Raw genomic sequence first — 16,487 nt, 5'->3', positions numbered from 1 at the left:
CTTGTGTAGCCAGACGACGAACCTGGCTCCACAGCTCCAGACTTAGGTGCAATATTTTTTTTTCCCACGACCACCTGATGCTCCACCACTACCACTACCCTCATTACCAGCTGACAATGAACGCCCCCGGCCACGACCTCTTCCACCAGACTTCCTCATTGTTTTAAAAACGTTACCAAACGAACGGTATTTGTTGCTGTCACACAACTTACACGGTGAGCTATAACTTCAGTATGATTTAGCTACCCCTTTACAGGTGGGTGAGACCACAACGAAAATCAGCCACAATGTTACACACTCTGTTGTTGTTGGCAACAAATGAGATGGCACACACGCAGGACTGTCACTGAAGCGCAAATGTAAATATTTATCTCCCACTGATTTGTGTTTGTTTTTTTTAAAAGGGAGACTTCAGAAAAAAAAAAAATTAAAAAAAAATTATTTTTTACAGAAGAATTTATAAAACAAATAAAATGAAATGATTGTTTCAGGGAGAATTTAGGAAAAAAAAAAAAAAAAGGCTTTGTAGGGCCCACTGAGTGAGAGAGGACGCACACAGGAGTCAGGAGTGGCACACAAGCCCAGAGGCCAATATTAATCTCCCACCGATTGATTTAGTTATTTTTTTTGGTAGATTTTGGAACCCAAATCAAGCAAAAAAATTAATAGGCTTTCTATGGCCCACAATTGGGGAGAGAGAGAGAGATGGCACACCCAGGAGTCAAGACTGGCACACAAGCAGAAGGGGCAATATGAATCTCCCACAGATTTTTTTTTTTTTTTTTTTTTTCAGGGAGACTTGAGAGAAAAAAAAAATACAAAAAAAATGATTTTTTTCAGGAATAATTTAGAAACCAAAGAAAATAAAATGATTGTTTCAGGGAGAATTTAGAAAACAAATAAAACAAAAAATAGGCTTTCTAGGGCCCACTGAGTGACAGATGACGCACACAGGAGTCAGGAGTGGCACACAAGCCCAGAGGCCAATATTAATCTCCCACTGATTGATTTAGTTATTTTTTTTGGTAGATTTTGGAACCCAAATCAAGCAAAAAAATTTATAGGCTTTCTATGGCCCATTATTGGGGAGAGAGAGAGATGGCACACCCAGGAGTCAAGACTGGCACACAAGCAGAAGGGGCAATATGAATCTCCCACAGATTTTTTTTTTTTTTTTTTTTCAGGGAGACTTTAGAGAAAAAAAATACAAAAAAAATGATTTTTTTCAGGAATAATTTAGAAACCAAAGAAAATAAAATGATTTTTTCAGGGAGAATTTAGAAAACAAATAAAACAAAAAATAGGCTTTCTAGGGCCCACTGAGTGACAGATGACGCTCACAGGAGTCAGGAGTGGCACACAAGCCCAGAGGCCAATATTAATCTCCCACTGATTGATTTAGTTATTTTTTTTGGTAGATTTTGGAACCCAAATCAAGCAAAAAAATTAATAGGCTTTCTATGGCCCACTATTTGTGAGAGAGATGGCACGCTCAGGACTGGCACACAAGCCCAGAGGCCAATATTAATCTCCCATTTTTTTTTTTTCCAGGGAAAATTTATAAACCCAATAAAAAAAATAATAATAAATAGGCTTTCTATGGCCCACTATCTGAGAGAGAGAGATGGCACGCTTAGGACTGGCACACAAGCCCAAAGGCCAATATTAATCTCCCACTGATTGATTGATTGATTTTTTCAGGTAGAATTATGAACCCAAATCAACCCAAAAAATAAATAGGCTGTCTATGGCCCACTATTTGTGAGAGAGATGGCACGCTCAGGACTGGCACACAAGCCCAGAGGCCAATATTAATCTCCCACTTTTTTTTTTTTCCAGGGAAAATTTATAAACCCAATAAAATAATAAAAAAATAGGCTTTCTATGGCCCACTATCTGAGAGAGAGAGAGATGGCACGCTTAGGACTGGCACACAAGCCCAAAGGCCAATATTAATCTCCCACTGATTGATTTATTGATTTTTTCAGGTAGAATTTAGAACCCAAATCAAGCAAAAAAATTAATAGGCTTTCTATGGCCCACTGAGTGAGAGATGGCACACACAGGAGTAAGGAGTGGCACACAAGCCCTGAGGCCAATATTTTTCCCCCACTGATTGATGTTGTGATTTTTTCTGGTAGATTTTGGAACCCAAATCAAGCAAAAAAATAAATAGGCTTTCTATGGCCCACTGAGTGAGAGATGACACAGACAGAGATGGCACTCTAGCAGAAATGTCAATCTTAATCTCCCACAAAAAAAAAAAAAGGAACTGTCCTTCAATTACTATCTCCCTGCAGTAATCTCAGCCAGGTATGGCAGGCAGCAATAAGGAGTGGACTGATGCACAAATTAAATAAAAAGTGTGGACAAACAAACAAGATAGCTGTGCAGAAAGGAAGGAACAAGAGGATTTGTGCTTTGAAAAAAGCAGTTGGTTTGCACAGCGGCGTACACACAGCAATGCAGCTATCAGGGAGCCTTCTAGGGCAGCCCAATGAGCTACAGCGCTGAGGAAAAACAAAAAAAAAGGAGCTTCCACTGTCCCTGCACACCGAAGGTGGTGTTGGGCAGTGGAAATCGCTACAGCACAAGCGGTTTTGTGGTTAATGGACCCTGCCTAACGCTATCCCTGCTTCTGACGAAGCGGCAGCAACCTCTCCCTAAGCTCAGATCAGCAGCAGTAACATGGCGGTCGGCGGGAACTCCCCTTTATAGCCCCTGTGACGCCGCAGACAGCAAGCCAATCACTGCAATGCCCTTCTCTAAGATGGTGGGGACCAGGACCTATGTCATCACGCTGCCCACACTCTGCGTTTACCTTCATTGGCTGAGAAATGGCGCTTTTCGCGTCATTGAAACGCGACTTTGGCGCGAAAGTCGCGTACCGCATGGCCGACCACGCACAGGGGTCGGATCGGGTTTCATGAAACTCGACTTCGCCAAAAGTCGGCGACTTTTGAAAATGTTCGACCCGTTTCGCTCAACCCTAATCAGGGAGCCTTCTAGGGCAGCCCAATGAGCTACAGCGCTGAGGGGGAAAAAAAAAATGTAGCTTCCACTGTCCCTGCACACCGAAGGTGGTGTTGGGCAGTGGAAATCGCTACAGCACAAGCGGTTTGGTGGTTAATGGACCCTGCCTAACGCTATCCCTGCTTCTGACGAAGCGGCAGCAACCTCTCCCTAAGCTCAGATCAGCAGCAGTAACATGGCGGTCGGCGGGAACGCCCCTTTATAGCCCCTGTGACGCCGCAGACAGCAAGCCAATCACTGCAATGCCCTTCTCTAAGATGGTGGGGACCAGGACCTATGTCATCACGCTGCCCACACTCTGCGTTTACCTTCATTGGCTGAGAAATGGCGCTTTTCGCGTCATTGAAACGCGACTTTGGCGCGAAAGTCGCGTACCGCATGGCCGACCCCGCACAGGGGTCGGATCGGGTTTCATGAAACCCGACTTTGCCAAAAGTCGGCGACTTTTGAAAATGAACGACCCGTTTCGCTCAACCCTACTCCTGACCAGTCCTATGCGCCTCGAGCACAGCCTGAGAAACTAGCTAGCCCTAAGAAAGAAAAATAAGCCTACCTTGCCTCAGAGAAATACCCCAAAGGAAAAGGAAGCCCCCCACATATAATGACTGTGAGTTGAGATGAAAATACAAACGCAGAGATGAAATAGATTTAGCAAAGTGAGGCCCAACTTACTGAACAGACCGAGGATAGGAAAGATTGCTTTGCGTTCAACACAAAACCCTACAAACAACCACGCAGAGGGGGCAAAAAGACCCTCCGCACCGACTAACGGTACGGAGGTGCTCCCTCTGCGTCCCAGAGCTTCCAGCAAGCACGAAAAACCAATATAGCAAGCTGGACAGAAATAAATAGCAAACAAAAATAACACAAGCAAAACTTAGCTTATGCAGGATAGACAGGCCACAGGAACGATCCAGGAGAAAGCAAGACCAATACTAGAACATTGACTGGAGGCCAGGATCAAAGCACTAGGTGGAATTAAATAGAGCAGCAAAATACATCTCTTCAGTCAAGAACACTTAACCATATTTCAGTGCGTCGGAAGTCGCATCACCTTACGGTACCAGCATGGAGGTGTGGATCACGGGGAAGTCCCCAATGACTTCATTGACTCACACGCGTCACTTCCGGGTGCCGGAAGCAAAGCTCCAGTGAGCTTTGCATAGGACACATGCGCACCATTAGATAGCTGCATAGTTAACACCGGTGAGTAGCGTCCCCATATAAACAGTCAATGCTCCATTTTGTGTATTGTCATAGGTATGGGCGTATGACTGATCCCGTAGATGTCAGTTGGTGGATTTTAATATATGGACTAATAAAGAACAGTCATTGTATCATACAGCAGCTTATATCACACATTGTGTCTATGTGATCATCAATAAGAACATTCACTGTAAAGAAGTGACCAAATTTGTGCAGATACAGTGGGCATGTGAGGAATTTACCTATTTAAAGTGACAGTGCATAGATTGTGGGAGACATTATATCTTCATATAAAGAATTAAAGTGCATAGACATATTAATTAGCTAAAACAATATCAAGACAAAGTGACATAATTAGAGGCTATAAACAAGTGCACAATAAAATATGCTACATGTAGTCCATAATCTCACATAATCAATAGCAACCAATCTTTTAGACTATCTAGTGTGGTCCACATTTGCTGAGGATCAGTCATGCTCTATCGTAGGGTATTCTGAGATGAGTACCGTATTTTCCTGCGTATAAGACGACCCCCCCACTTTTCCAGTTAAAATTTAAAATCTTCTTAAAAGTCGGGGGTCTTCTTATATGCCATGTGTCGTCTTATAGGGCCGGTGACTAATGTGCCTTTTTGGGGGGAATGGTCCCGATGACGAAGAGAGGGTCGTCTCACAGGAAAGTGTGAGTAGAGTATCCCCCTATTACCTCATTGTAGCTGCAGCGTGGGGTCTCTGTGCTGGGGAGTGGCGGCTTCTCTTTGTGCCATGTGGGTGCTGTGCTGTGGGGCGGCGGCGTATCTTTGTGCAGCGTCGGGGCTCTGTGCTGTGGGGCGGCGGCAGCATATCTTCGTGCAGCGTTGGGGCTCCTCCGGCATTTGCTCAAAGCCCGGAGGCACCGGCAGCTCCATTGCTGCGATGCGGTGGCCTCCGGGAAAATGGCCACTGGGGGTGGCGCATGCTCAGATTCAGATCTCGTCTCCCGAGATCTCAGGACGAGATCTGAATCTGAGCGTGCGCCGCCCCCAGCAGCCATTTTCCCGGAGGCCACCGCATCGCAGCAATGGAGCTGCGGTGCCTCTGGGCTTTGAGGAAATGCCGGAGGAGCCCCGACGATTAACGAAGATACACAGCCACCTCCCCACAGCACAGAGCACCCACGTAGCACAAAGAGGAGCCGCCGCCGCCGCTCACCAGCACAGAAACCCCACGCTGCCACAATGAGGTAATAGGGGGATAATCCACTCACACTTTCCTGGGAGACACCTCCTTCATTTTTGGAAGTGCATTGAGCAGCAAGGTGGATTGCAGTTGAGGGAAAAAAGAAAAAAAAATTCTTTAAATCTTCAGCTTAGTGAGTGTGAGCGAGCTGAGTGTGACCTGAGCGTATGTGTGAACGGCGGTAAGTGTGACTTGTGATTCAGTGAAGAGGTATTTGGAAAGCCTTTAACAAATACCTATGTGAATTGGTGTGAATTGCTGAGTTGGGAGTAGCTATATTCACAAGGGGTTAACTTAGGGTGGGGTCTTATAATTAGGGGTTTATAAGGGGCAGCTGTTTGGGGCTCAAGTCCTTTTTGGAAGTGCATTGAGCAGCAAGGTGGATTGCAGCTGAGGGGAAAAAGAAAAAAGAACTCTTTAAATCTTCAGCATAGCGAGTGTGAGCGAGCTGAGTGTGGTCTGAGCGTAAGTGTGGACGGCGGTAAGTGTGTGACTTGTGATTAAGTGACTTTGGAGTCAGGGAGTTTCCAAGGGAGGAATTGCTGAATTGCTGTCTGTTTTATTGATACTTTGCATTTATTTTTTTGTTTATTTAACGTTTCTGTCTGGTGCAATCCCCATTAGGAAATGTGCTCCACTATTGTTAATGCCATCCAGTGCACATCTTGCCACATGTATGCAATCCTTGAGCAGCCGGTCGAGGGTGCATACTGCTGTGGGAGATGTGAGCACATTGGGCATTTGAAAGCCCAGATTCTGGATCTAAATGTGCAGCTGGCAACTCTGAGATCCATTGACATCATGGAAAGGAGTCTTCTGCTCACTGAGCAGACCCTCAATGGGATAGATGAGGCGGGGGATGGTAGGATGGAGCTGCAGGATGGTGAAGTAGCAAGCTGGGTGATAGTTAGAAGGCCCGGTAGAGGGAAGAGTGCCATGGAGGCTAGTCCTGATCTGGCACACCCCAATAAGTTTGCTAAGTTGCCAGATGAGGGGGGTGCCAGTACAAGGGTAGCACTGCTGCAGCCAGGCATATCCTCTGAAAGCCGGAGAAGTGACTCCTCCAGTAAGGAGGGAAATAGGAGAGCAAGGCAGGCCAGAGAGGTGCTGGTAGTGGGGGACTCAATTATTAGGGGAACAGATAGGGCAATCTGTCACAAAGACAGGGATCGTCAAACGGTGTGCTGCCTACCTGGTGCTCGAGTCCGACACATTGCTGATCGGGTGGACAGATTACTGGGAGGGGCTGGTGAGGACACAGCGTTCATGGTGCACATTGGCACAAATGACAAAGTTAGAGGTAAGTGGAAGATCGTTAAAGATGATTTCAGGGAATTAGGCTGCAAGCTGAAAGCAAGGACCTCCAACGCGGTATTTTCCGAAATACTGCCTGTACCACGGGCCACGCCAGAGAGGCAACGGGAGATTAGGGAGGTTAATAAGTGGCTCAAGAATTGGTGTAGGAAGGAGAGGTTTGGGTTCCTGCAGAACTGGGCCGACTTCTCAGTTGGCTACAGGCTCTACGCTAGGGACGGGCTGCACCTCAATGGGGAGGGTGCAGCTGTGTTGGGGGAGAAAATGGCTAGAAGGTTGGTGGAGTGTTTAAACTAGGGATTGGGGGGGTATTCAATTTATAGGAGGGGAAGATAGTGCAGATAGAGACCTGGGCACAAATAAGGAAGATGGGGGTGACGGTAGCAAGGGGGGTGGGGTTAGAACAGTTAATAATTTAAGAAAGAATAGAGGTACAGAGAGATACATAAAATGTATGTATACTAATGCCAGAAGCCTCGCCAACAAAATGGACGAATTAGAATTAATGTTGTTGGAGCATAATTATGACATGGTGGCATATCTGAAACATGGCTGGATGAGAGCCATGACTGGGCTGTAAACTTACAGGGCTATAGTCTGTTTGTTCAGAAATGACCGAATGGATAGGGGAGGGGGAGGGGCGTGTCTATATGTAAAATCATCCTTAAAGGGACACTGTCACCTGAATTTGGAGGGAACAATCTTCAGCCATGGAGGCTGGGTTTTTGGATGTTTGATTCACCCTTGCCTTACCCGCTGGCTGCATGCTGGCTGCAATATTGGATTGAAGTTCATTCTCTGTCCTCCGTAGTACACGCCTGCGCAATGCAAGATTTCCTTATCAAATATAAGGGTTGGGGGTCACTTGGGGAATAGTGATCACAAAATAACAAGTTTTCATGTATCCTTTAATAAGATGTGTCATAGAGGGGTTACAAGGACACTAAACTTCAGGAGTGCAATTAACTGGGACGATATCCTGAGACATAAAAATACACAAAGAAAATGGGAGACGTTTATTAGCATCCTGGATAGGACCTGTGCACAGTATATACCGTATGGGAATAAACATACTAGAAATAGGAGGAAACCAATATGGCTAAATAGAGCTGTAAGGGGCGCAATAAGTGACAAAAAGAAAGCATTTAGAGAATTAAAGGAAGTAGGTAGTGAGGAGGCATTAAATAAATACAAAAAATTAAATAAATTCTGTAAAAAGCAAATCAAGGCAGCAAAGATTGAGACAGAGAGACTCATTGCCACAGAGAGTAAAAATAATCCCAAAATATTCTTTAACTACGTAAATAGTAAGAAACTAAAAAATGATAGTGTTGGCCCCCTTAAAAATAGTCTGGGTGAGATGGTGGTTGAGGATGAGGAAAAAGCCAATATGCTAAATGACTTTTTTTCATCAGTATTTACACAAGAAAATCCCATGGCAGACAAAATGACTAGTGATAAAAATTCCCAATTAAATGTAACCTGCTTAACCCAGCAGGAAGTGCGGCGGCGTCTAAAATTAACTAAAATTGACAAATCTCCGGGCCCGGATGGGATACACCCTCGAGTACTGCAGGAATTATGTACAGTCATTGATAGACCATTATTTTTAATCTTTAAAGACTCCATAATAACAGGGTCTGTACCACAGGACTGGCGTATAGCAAATGTGGTGCCAATATTCAAAAAGGGGACAAAAACTGAACTCGGAAATTATCGGCCAGTAAGCTTAACCTCTACTGTGGGTAAAATCCTGGAGGGCATTCTAAGGAATGCTATACTGGAGTATCTGAAGAGGAAAAACCTCATGACCCAATACCAACATGGGTTTACTAGGGACCGTTCATGTCAGACTAATTTGATCAGTTTCTATGAAGAGGTAAGTTCCGGATTGGACCAAGGGAACCCAGTGGACGTAGTGTATATGGACTTTTCAAAAGCTTTTGATATGGTGCCACACAAAAGGTTAATACATAAAATGAGAATAATGGGAATAGGGGAAAATATGTGTAAGTGGGTTAAGAGCTGGCTCAGGGATAGGAAACAATGGGTGGTTATTAATGGAGCATAATCGGACTGGATCGTGGTTAGCAGTGGGGTACCACAGGGGTCAGTATTGGGCCCTCTTCTTTTTAACATATTTATTTATGACCTTGTAGGGGGCATTCAGAGCAGAATTTCAATATTTGCAGATGACACTAAACTCTGCAGGGTAATCAATACAGAGGAGGACAATTTTATATTACAGGATGATTTATGTAAACTAGAAGCTTGGGCTGATAAATGGCAAATGAGCTTTAATGGGGATAAATGTAAGGTCATGCACTTGGGTAGAAGTAATAAGATGTATAACTATGCACTTAATTCTAAATCTCTGGGCATATCCGTCAATGAAAAAGACCTGGGAGTATGGGTGGATGACAAACTCATGTTCAGTGGCCAGTGTCAGGCAGCTGCTACAAAGGCAAATAAAATAATGGGATGCATTAAAAGAGGCATAGATGCTCATGAGGAGAACATAATTTACCTCTATACAAGTCACTAGTTCAACCACACTTAGAATACTGTGTACAGTTCTGGTCTCCGCTGTATAAGAAAGACATAGCTGAACTAGAGCGGGTGCAGAGAAGAGCGACCAAGGTTATTAGAGGACTGGGGGGTCTGCAATACCAAGATAGGTTATTAAACTTGGGGCTATTTAGTTTGGAAAAACGAAGACTAAGGGGTGATCTTATATTAATGTATAAATATATGAGGGGACAGTACAAAGACCTTTCTGATGATCTTTTTAATCATAGACCTAAGACAGGGAGAAAGGGGGCATCCTCTACATCTGGAGGAAAGAAGGTTTAGGCATAATAACAGACGCGGGTTCTTTACTGTAAGAGCAGTGAGACTATGGAACTCTCTGCCATATGATGTTGTAATGATTGATTCATTACTTAAATTTAAGAGGGGACTGGATACCTTTCTTGAAAAGTATAATGTTACAGGGTATATACACTAGATTCCTTGATAGGGCGTTGATCCAGGGAGCTAGTCTGATTGCCGTATGTGGAGTCGGGAAGGAATTTTTTTCCCCAAAGTGGAGCTTACTCTTTGCCACATGGTTTTTTTTTGCCTTCCTCTGGATCAACATGTTAGGGCATGTTAGGTTAGGCTATGGGTTGAACTAGATGGACTTAAAGTCTTTCTTCAACCTTAATAACTATGTTACTATGTTACTCTCTCTATCATCAGGACCACTCCCCCCCACACCCACCATATGCACATTTGTCTGCACCCGGTGTATAAAACGATCCCCGACTTTTAAGATGATTTTCAGGGGTTAAAAAGTTGTCTTATATGCTGGAAAATACAATACTTTATGGATTCAGTGATACATCACATCATGGGACTAAAACAAATACAGAAAGAGGAAGACACAAAAATGTAATGAAATCCTGAGACACCATATTGTTATAAAAAACAATCAAAACGTAATTGTTCTTAATTGTTCATTGTTCAAAGTTTTCATTCATGGTGCCAAGTTGAGTCGCCCGCCAGGCCCTGGGGTACTTGGTACTGGGTCCGGTCACAATTAAAGGGGTGGTCACGGTGGCAGCGACCCGGTCCATGGCCCTGGGCACCCAAGTAAAAGGGAAAGGTCTTTTAAGGAAGTTGTAATAAAGTTTGTGTTCGTGGCGCCACCTGTGGTTCTCGGTCAGAGGGGACCGACGCTGCTTAAAGGAGGCGATGTTGCTGCAGCAAAGATGGTGCCGCTTCCCACAGGTGAAGCAGGGTCCCCAGGGCTCCTGGTGTTTGGCAGGGATGGTGAATGCTGGAAAATAAATGGGGGACACAGGGTTGCAGTCTTAACCAGGTTTACTGATGTTGCAGTCAGCCTCAGTCCAGGGTACCAGCAATACGTGTCGATGGAGTCCAGGCAGCCTGAAGACAAGAGAAAATTGCTTTTGCCAGGTCAGTTTGGGAGCCTTCCACTTTGAGTTGATTGCTAGTCCCTTGCTGCCTGTAGTGTCCTGACAAGGTCCTCGGTTACTCTCTGTCTTGGGACAGTCCCTGCATGGTAGGCAACTTGAGCCATCTCTTGTGGAATTATATACTTAACAAAAAAGTGTGAAACAACTGAAATTATGTCTTATATTCTAGGTTCTTCACAGTAGCCACCTTTTGCTTTGATGACTGCTTTGCACACTCTTGGCATTCTCCTGATGAGCTTCAAGAGGTAGTCACCGGAAATGGTTTTCACGTTATAGGTGTGCCCTGTCAGGCTTAATAAGTGGGATTTCTTGCCTTATAAATGGGGTTGGGACCATCAGTTGTGTTGTGCAGAAGTCTGGTGGATACACAGCTGATAGTCCTAGACTGTTAGAATTTGTTTAATGGCAAGAAAAAAGTAGCTAAGTAAAGAAAAACGAGTGGCCATCATTACTTTAAGAAATGAAGGTCAGTAAGTTCGAAAAATTGGGAACACTTTGAAAGTGTCCCTAAGTGCAGTGGCAAAAACCATCAAGCGCTACAAAGAAACTGGCTCACATGAGGACCGCCCCAGGAAAGGAAGACCAAGAGTCACCTCTGCTTCTGAGGATAAGTTTATCTGAGTCACCAGCCTCATAAATCGCAGGTTAACAGCAGCTCAGATTAGAGACCAGGTCAATTCCACACAGAGTTCTAGCAGCAGGCACATCTCTACAACAACTGTTAAGAGGAGACTTTGTGCAGCAGGCCTTCATGGTAAAATAGCTGCTAGGAAACCACTGCTAAGGACAGGCAACAAGCAGAAGAGACTTATTTGGGCTAAAGAACACAAGGAATGGACATTAGACCACTGGAAATCTGTGCTTTGGTCTGATGAGTCCAAATTTGAGATCTTTGGTTCCAACCATCGTGTCTTTGTGCAACGCAGAAAAGGTGAACGGATGGACTCTACATGCCTGGTTTCCACCGTGAAGCATGGAGGAGGAGGTGTGATGGTGTGGGGGTGCTTTGCTGGTGACACTGTTGGGGATTTATTAAAAATTGAAGGCATACTGAACCTGCATGGCTGCCACAGCATCTTGCAGCGCCATGCTATTCCATCCAGTTAGCGTTTAGTTGGACCATCATTTATTTTTCAACAGGACAATGACCCCAAACACACCCCCAGGCTGTGTAAGGGCTATTTGACCAAGAAGGAGAGTGATGGGGTGCTACACCAGATGACCTGGCCTCCACAGTAACCAGACCTGAACCCAATCGAGACCTGAACCCAATCGAGATGGTTTGGGGTGAGCTGGCCAACAAGTGCTAAGCATCTCTGGGAACTCCTTCAAGATTGTTGAAAGACCATTCCCGGTGACTATCTCTTGAAGCTCATGAAGAGAATGCCAAGAGTGTTCAAAGCAGTCATCAAAGCAAAAGGTGGCTACTTTGAAGAACCTAGAATATAAGACATAATTTCAGTTGTTTCACACTTTTTTGTTAAGTATATAATTCCACATGTGTTAATTCATAGTTTTGATGCCTTCCGTGTGAATGTACAATTTTCATAGTCATGAAAATACAGAAAAATCGTTAAAAGAGAAGGTGTGTCCAAACTTTTGGTCTGTACTGTATCTATATCAGAGACTCTGTCTGATTGTGGGAAGTCACCTCAGCGTCTACATCATGAATGAACCCAGCGACAACAGCCAAGCTGGTGCTAGCAGCCCTTCCATGCCCAATGCGTGCAACATGCCGTTCTCTGTCCCATTTTTTCCTGGGTCAATCTGGTTTCCATTCTACAAGGGGAAGCCGTACACCTTCAGGGAAGTTCATGACAAGTTGCAGGTTCTTTTTCTGTTTTACCCCCTCTCTCCAGAACAGCAAGTTCAGATCCTCCTGAGTCAGCTTGAGTGTGCTGCTTCCAGGGAAGTTCGATCCTGGCCCCCATCAGAGAAGAGAATGCCTGAACAAATCTTTGTGAAACTGAAGGATGCCTTTGAAGTTACATCTATCTCTGAGGTCAAAATGAGATTCTTGCAAGCAAGAGCTAGGTGAGATCCTACGGGGCTATGCTCTATCCCTCCAAAAGGCTTTCTCCACTGTTCTGTAGGTTGACCCCTGTGACAGTGTGGACTCTGACAAAATCCTGATAGACTACGTCATAGAGGGGGTGGGTTCTGAACTGTCACAGAGGCAACTTTGCATGCTTGCTGCACAACATCCCAGCTTCACCTTTGCAGAATTCAAGACCCTAGCCATTGGTGTCCTCGGCAATAAATAAACACAGGGAAACTCTGTCATCCATGCTCCTCTAGCTGGGTCTATTCCTGCTACCCTTTGATCTTTTCAGATGACATCGCCAGGTATGTACCATGCAAGGTACACAAGCTGCTCAGACTCCCACTGTGGACTCCAAGGCATCCCTTGAAGACTGTGTAGATGACATTGCCAGAGGACTTGAGCAAGTCTCCCAGCAGATCAAAAACCTAATTATTCCACCTTCACGGTCCAGGGAACAAACCCAGAACAGTACTTTCTCCCCTGAGTCTCCACCCTGAAGTCTACCTCCAGACAAAGCTGCTCGCCGTTAGAGAACTTTCTGTCAGCACTGCCACAGATATGGACACACCGAGGCCCAGTGCTCGGACACCACATGGACCATCAGTGTGACTTGCGAGAAATACGCACACATTTTCCTCATTTCAGCCCATTGAGCCATTAAATTAATTGGGAAAAGCAGTGAGAAGTGTAAAGCCATACGCATGTCGTACGGATACATAGCTGCGAGAAAATCTCATCATTGCATCGAAAACGCATTACACACGGATGACCATACGGAGAACATTTGTGCGACACTCGGCCGGGAGAAACAGACCGATTTTTCATACATTAAGTGTGACTCTGGCATAATGTTTTTTATTTAGTATTAGGATTATTGTTTGCTGAGGTGCCCACTACAACTACTTGGATTATGGTGCACCTCTTTATTTGTAGACTACAAGTTGGCCGTCCACTCAGACGTGTTTTACCCACCCATGCAGGACCTCAGGCTACACCTTTGAATTGAATCAGTTATGTCCTTTTTTTGTAAAGTTGGTTTTATAAAGTTTTACAAAACAACAAGGTCTAAAACAATCAAATGAAAAAGCGATCTAATAGTAGAGTAAATGAACTGTGTCAAAGGTTTTGAACTTGTTTGGTCTTTGAGTCACTGTGTGCTTGTGAGAAAAAAACATTTTTCTATAGGCACCGTAGGCATCTGCATATGAGACCCTGGGAACAGCACCTGCTGAAGGGAAAATTTAAATAACAGTGTTGTAACATCTGGGCTGGTTTGTGCTTTGGCCACTAGGCGACGCCACACTGTTGTTGTGGGTGATGCGTGATGGCATCAATCTTATTTTAGTCCTGGGACTTGTGGTTCTTGCCAGTCCAGAAGCTACAGGGGTTAATCTTGCACCTGGTTTCTCTCTGCTGTCAGCACTGGGTGGGGCTGTTCTGTATAAACTCTTGAGAGCTAGTTCCTACTGCCAGTCAAAGTGTTGCTATCCTGATGTACACTGCTGTGCTGTTTGTTGCTCTGATTTTGCTGTTCTTTGGCCTCGGCTTGACCTTTGACTGCCCGCTAGCTTTACGATTTTGTCCCTGACGTGACCTCCTGGATCCGACCTGGTTATGTGACTTTTTTGCCAGATTACGCCACTGAAAAGCAGCTGACTCTGTGGCAATAGCCCAAGTACCCTTGTGTAAGTCCAGATCCCTGTATAGGGGTTAAAAAGTGAAGGAGAGGGCAACCTCTGAGCTTTAGGAAATGGAGTAGCTTGCACCAAGCCTGTTCATGATAGCCATTTTTAAGCTGCCAGATGACAAATGTGAGAGATGAAATAGGTCATCCGAGAAGGCACTAAACTAAGGATTGTGAAGAGCTCAAAATGTCTAACTTTATTTTCTATAGGACCAGACAAACACTTAAAGCCATACTTGACTTAAGGCCGGGGTCACACTTGCGAGTGTGATGCGAGAAACTTGTGCGAGTCTCTCGCATCAATACCCGACACTGCCACCGACACTCGCTACCGGAGTATGCTGCTGCATAGAAATACATGCAGCCGCACACTCCGGTCCCGAGTGCCGGCAGCAGTGCCGGGTTTTGATCCAAGAGACTCGCCCGAGTTTCTCGCATCACACTCGCAAGTGTGACCCCGGCCTAAGACGTGACCTACATAATAGGCGAAACCTAAGGCCCCAAACAATCCGTGCTTATGGGCTCTTGAGATGTAAATCTGATGTTGGACTTGAGCCTTATTAACAATCATCAAAGTTATATTATCATTGTTGGAAGTCACATTTGTTTTTCAACATTTTTTTGCGTCTCCATTGTGCCTTCAGTAGTTGTCATACTCTTTTTGTAATCTAATTTATAATCTAGGTAATTACCATAAAATGTTCTTTAACCCTGCTGTTCTGTTGGTCAAAAATGACCGACTTTGAACTTCAATATTCTTTAAAATATTCAAGATGCGGCTCTGAAACCCGTGGCCGACCGACCCATCCTCATTTAAGTCAATCAACCACAAGTTTCAGAACCGCATCTTGAACACCCCAAAAAATACCAAAGTTCAAAATAGGTCTCCCCAGACCGAACAGAACAGCAGGGTTAATACTGAATGCATATTCATGTCATGTATTGTTATCTAACTTTAATGATATCTGTGTATGTTTTAAACCTTTTATAGACTCTCTCTAACAAATGATAACTGTCCTTGTCTATTGCAGCTGTGCTCTCTACTGTATTCTCCCAAGAATAATAAACCTACATCCTGCATTTCTTATCTGCTGGGTATAAGTGAGGTCAAACCCTGCAGCTGCTCTATCGACTTCACTGAAAGAGGTTGATTACACGTAAAACAGGATTGCATTTCATATTAGTATTGCTGAACTACTTCTAGAAAAGTCATTTGCCTGTTGTGCTTCATTATGCATTATACATTCATTATGTATTATTTATAGATGTGGAGCAAAATAATACACAATCAGACTATTATACCTCCACACAGCCAGAGGCGCTGCTGCACAGTTAGTTGACCGTACCTTATTATAGTTAGCCTCGAGACACACTATAAAAAATACAATGTAGGATAATATGTTTCTTAAATAAAATTTTATGGTTGAAAAAAATATATCAGTTTATGTTTAAGATTTCTTAGCAAAATAGATTTTGCCACTAAATTCCTCGGCTCATTTCCACTTCCGATGAAATCGGTCGAGTGCAATCCGATTAAAAATCAAGAATTGTTATTCTATCATTGTGTGTTCATCTGCAAAGTTTTCACCAGCTCGGATCGGATGAAGGTCAGACTGGAAAAAAATCACTGCATGCTGCAATTGTAATTGGAAATTGGATCGCATTCGGCAATAAAAGATAATATGCGTAAGAAAAAAAATTGCACAGCACTCGGACCATGTGAGCTGTCCGATTTTTACACAACCATGTCCTTTGATAAGCTGGCAATTCAGCAGCTGCGTACAGTAAAATCACAGCGTGAACCAGCAGGAAAGAATGGATAGATTACATACAGTATATACACATAGAATAAATAGATATATAAATGTTGCTGACGTATATAATAAGTACAGTGTGTGTGCAGTTAAATGTACATGTATTTAATTATTAAAAGATTTTTTTTCTGAAAAAAATTATGTGGGCTCCCGTGTAATTTTCTTAACCAGCAGAGGAAAAGCTAATGGCTAGG

This window comes from Ranitomeya imitator, chromosome 6 (genome assembly GCF_032444005.1).
Source record: "Ranitomeya imitator isolate aRanImi1 chromosome 6, aRanImi1.pri, whole genome shotgun sequence".
NCBI lineage: Eukaryota > Metazoa > Chordata > Amphibia > Anura > Dendrobatidae > Ranitomeya > Ranitomeya imitator.
This window is presented reverse-complemented; position numbering follows the sequence as displayed.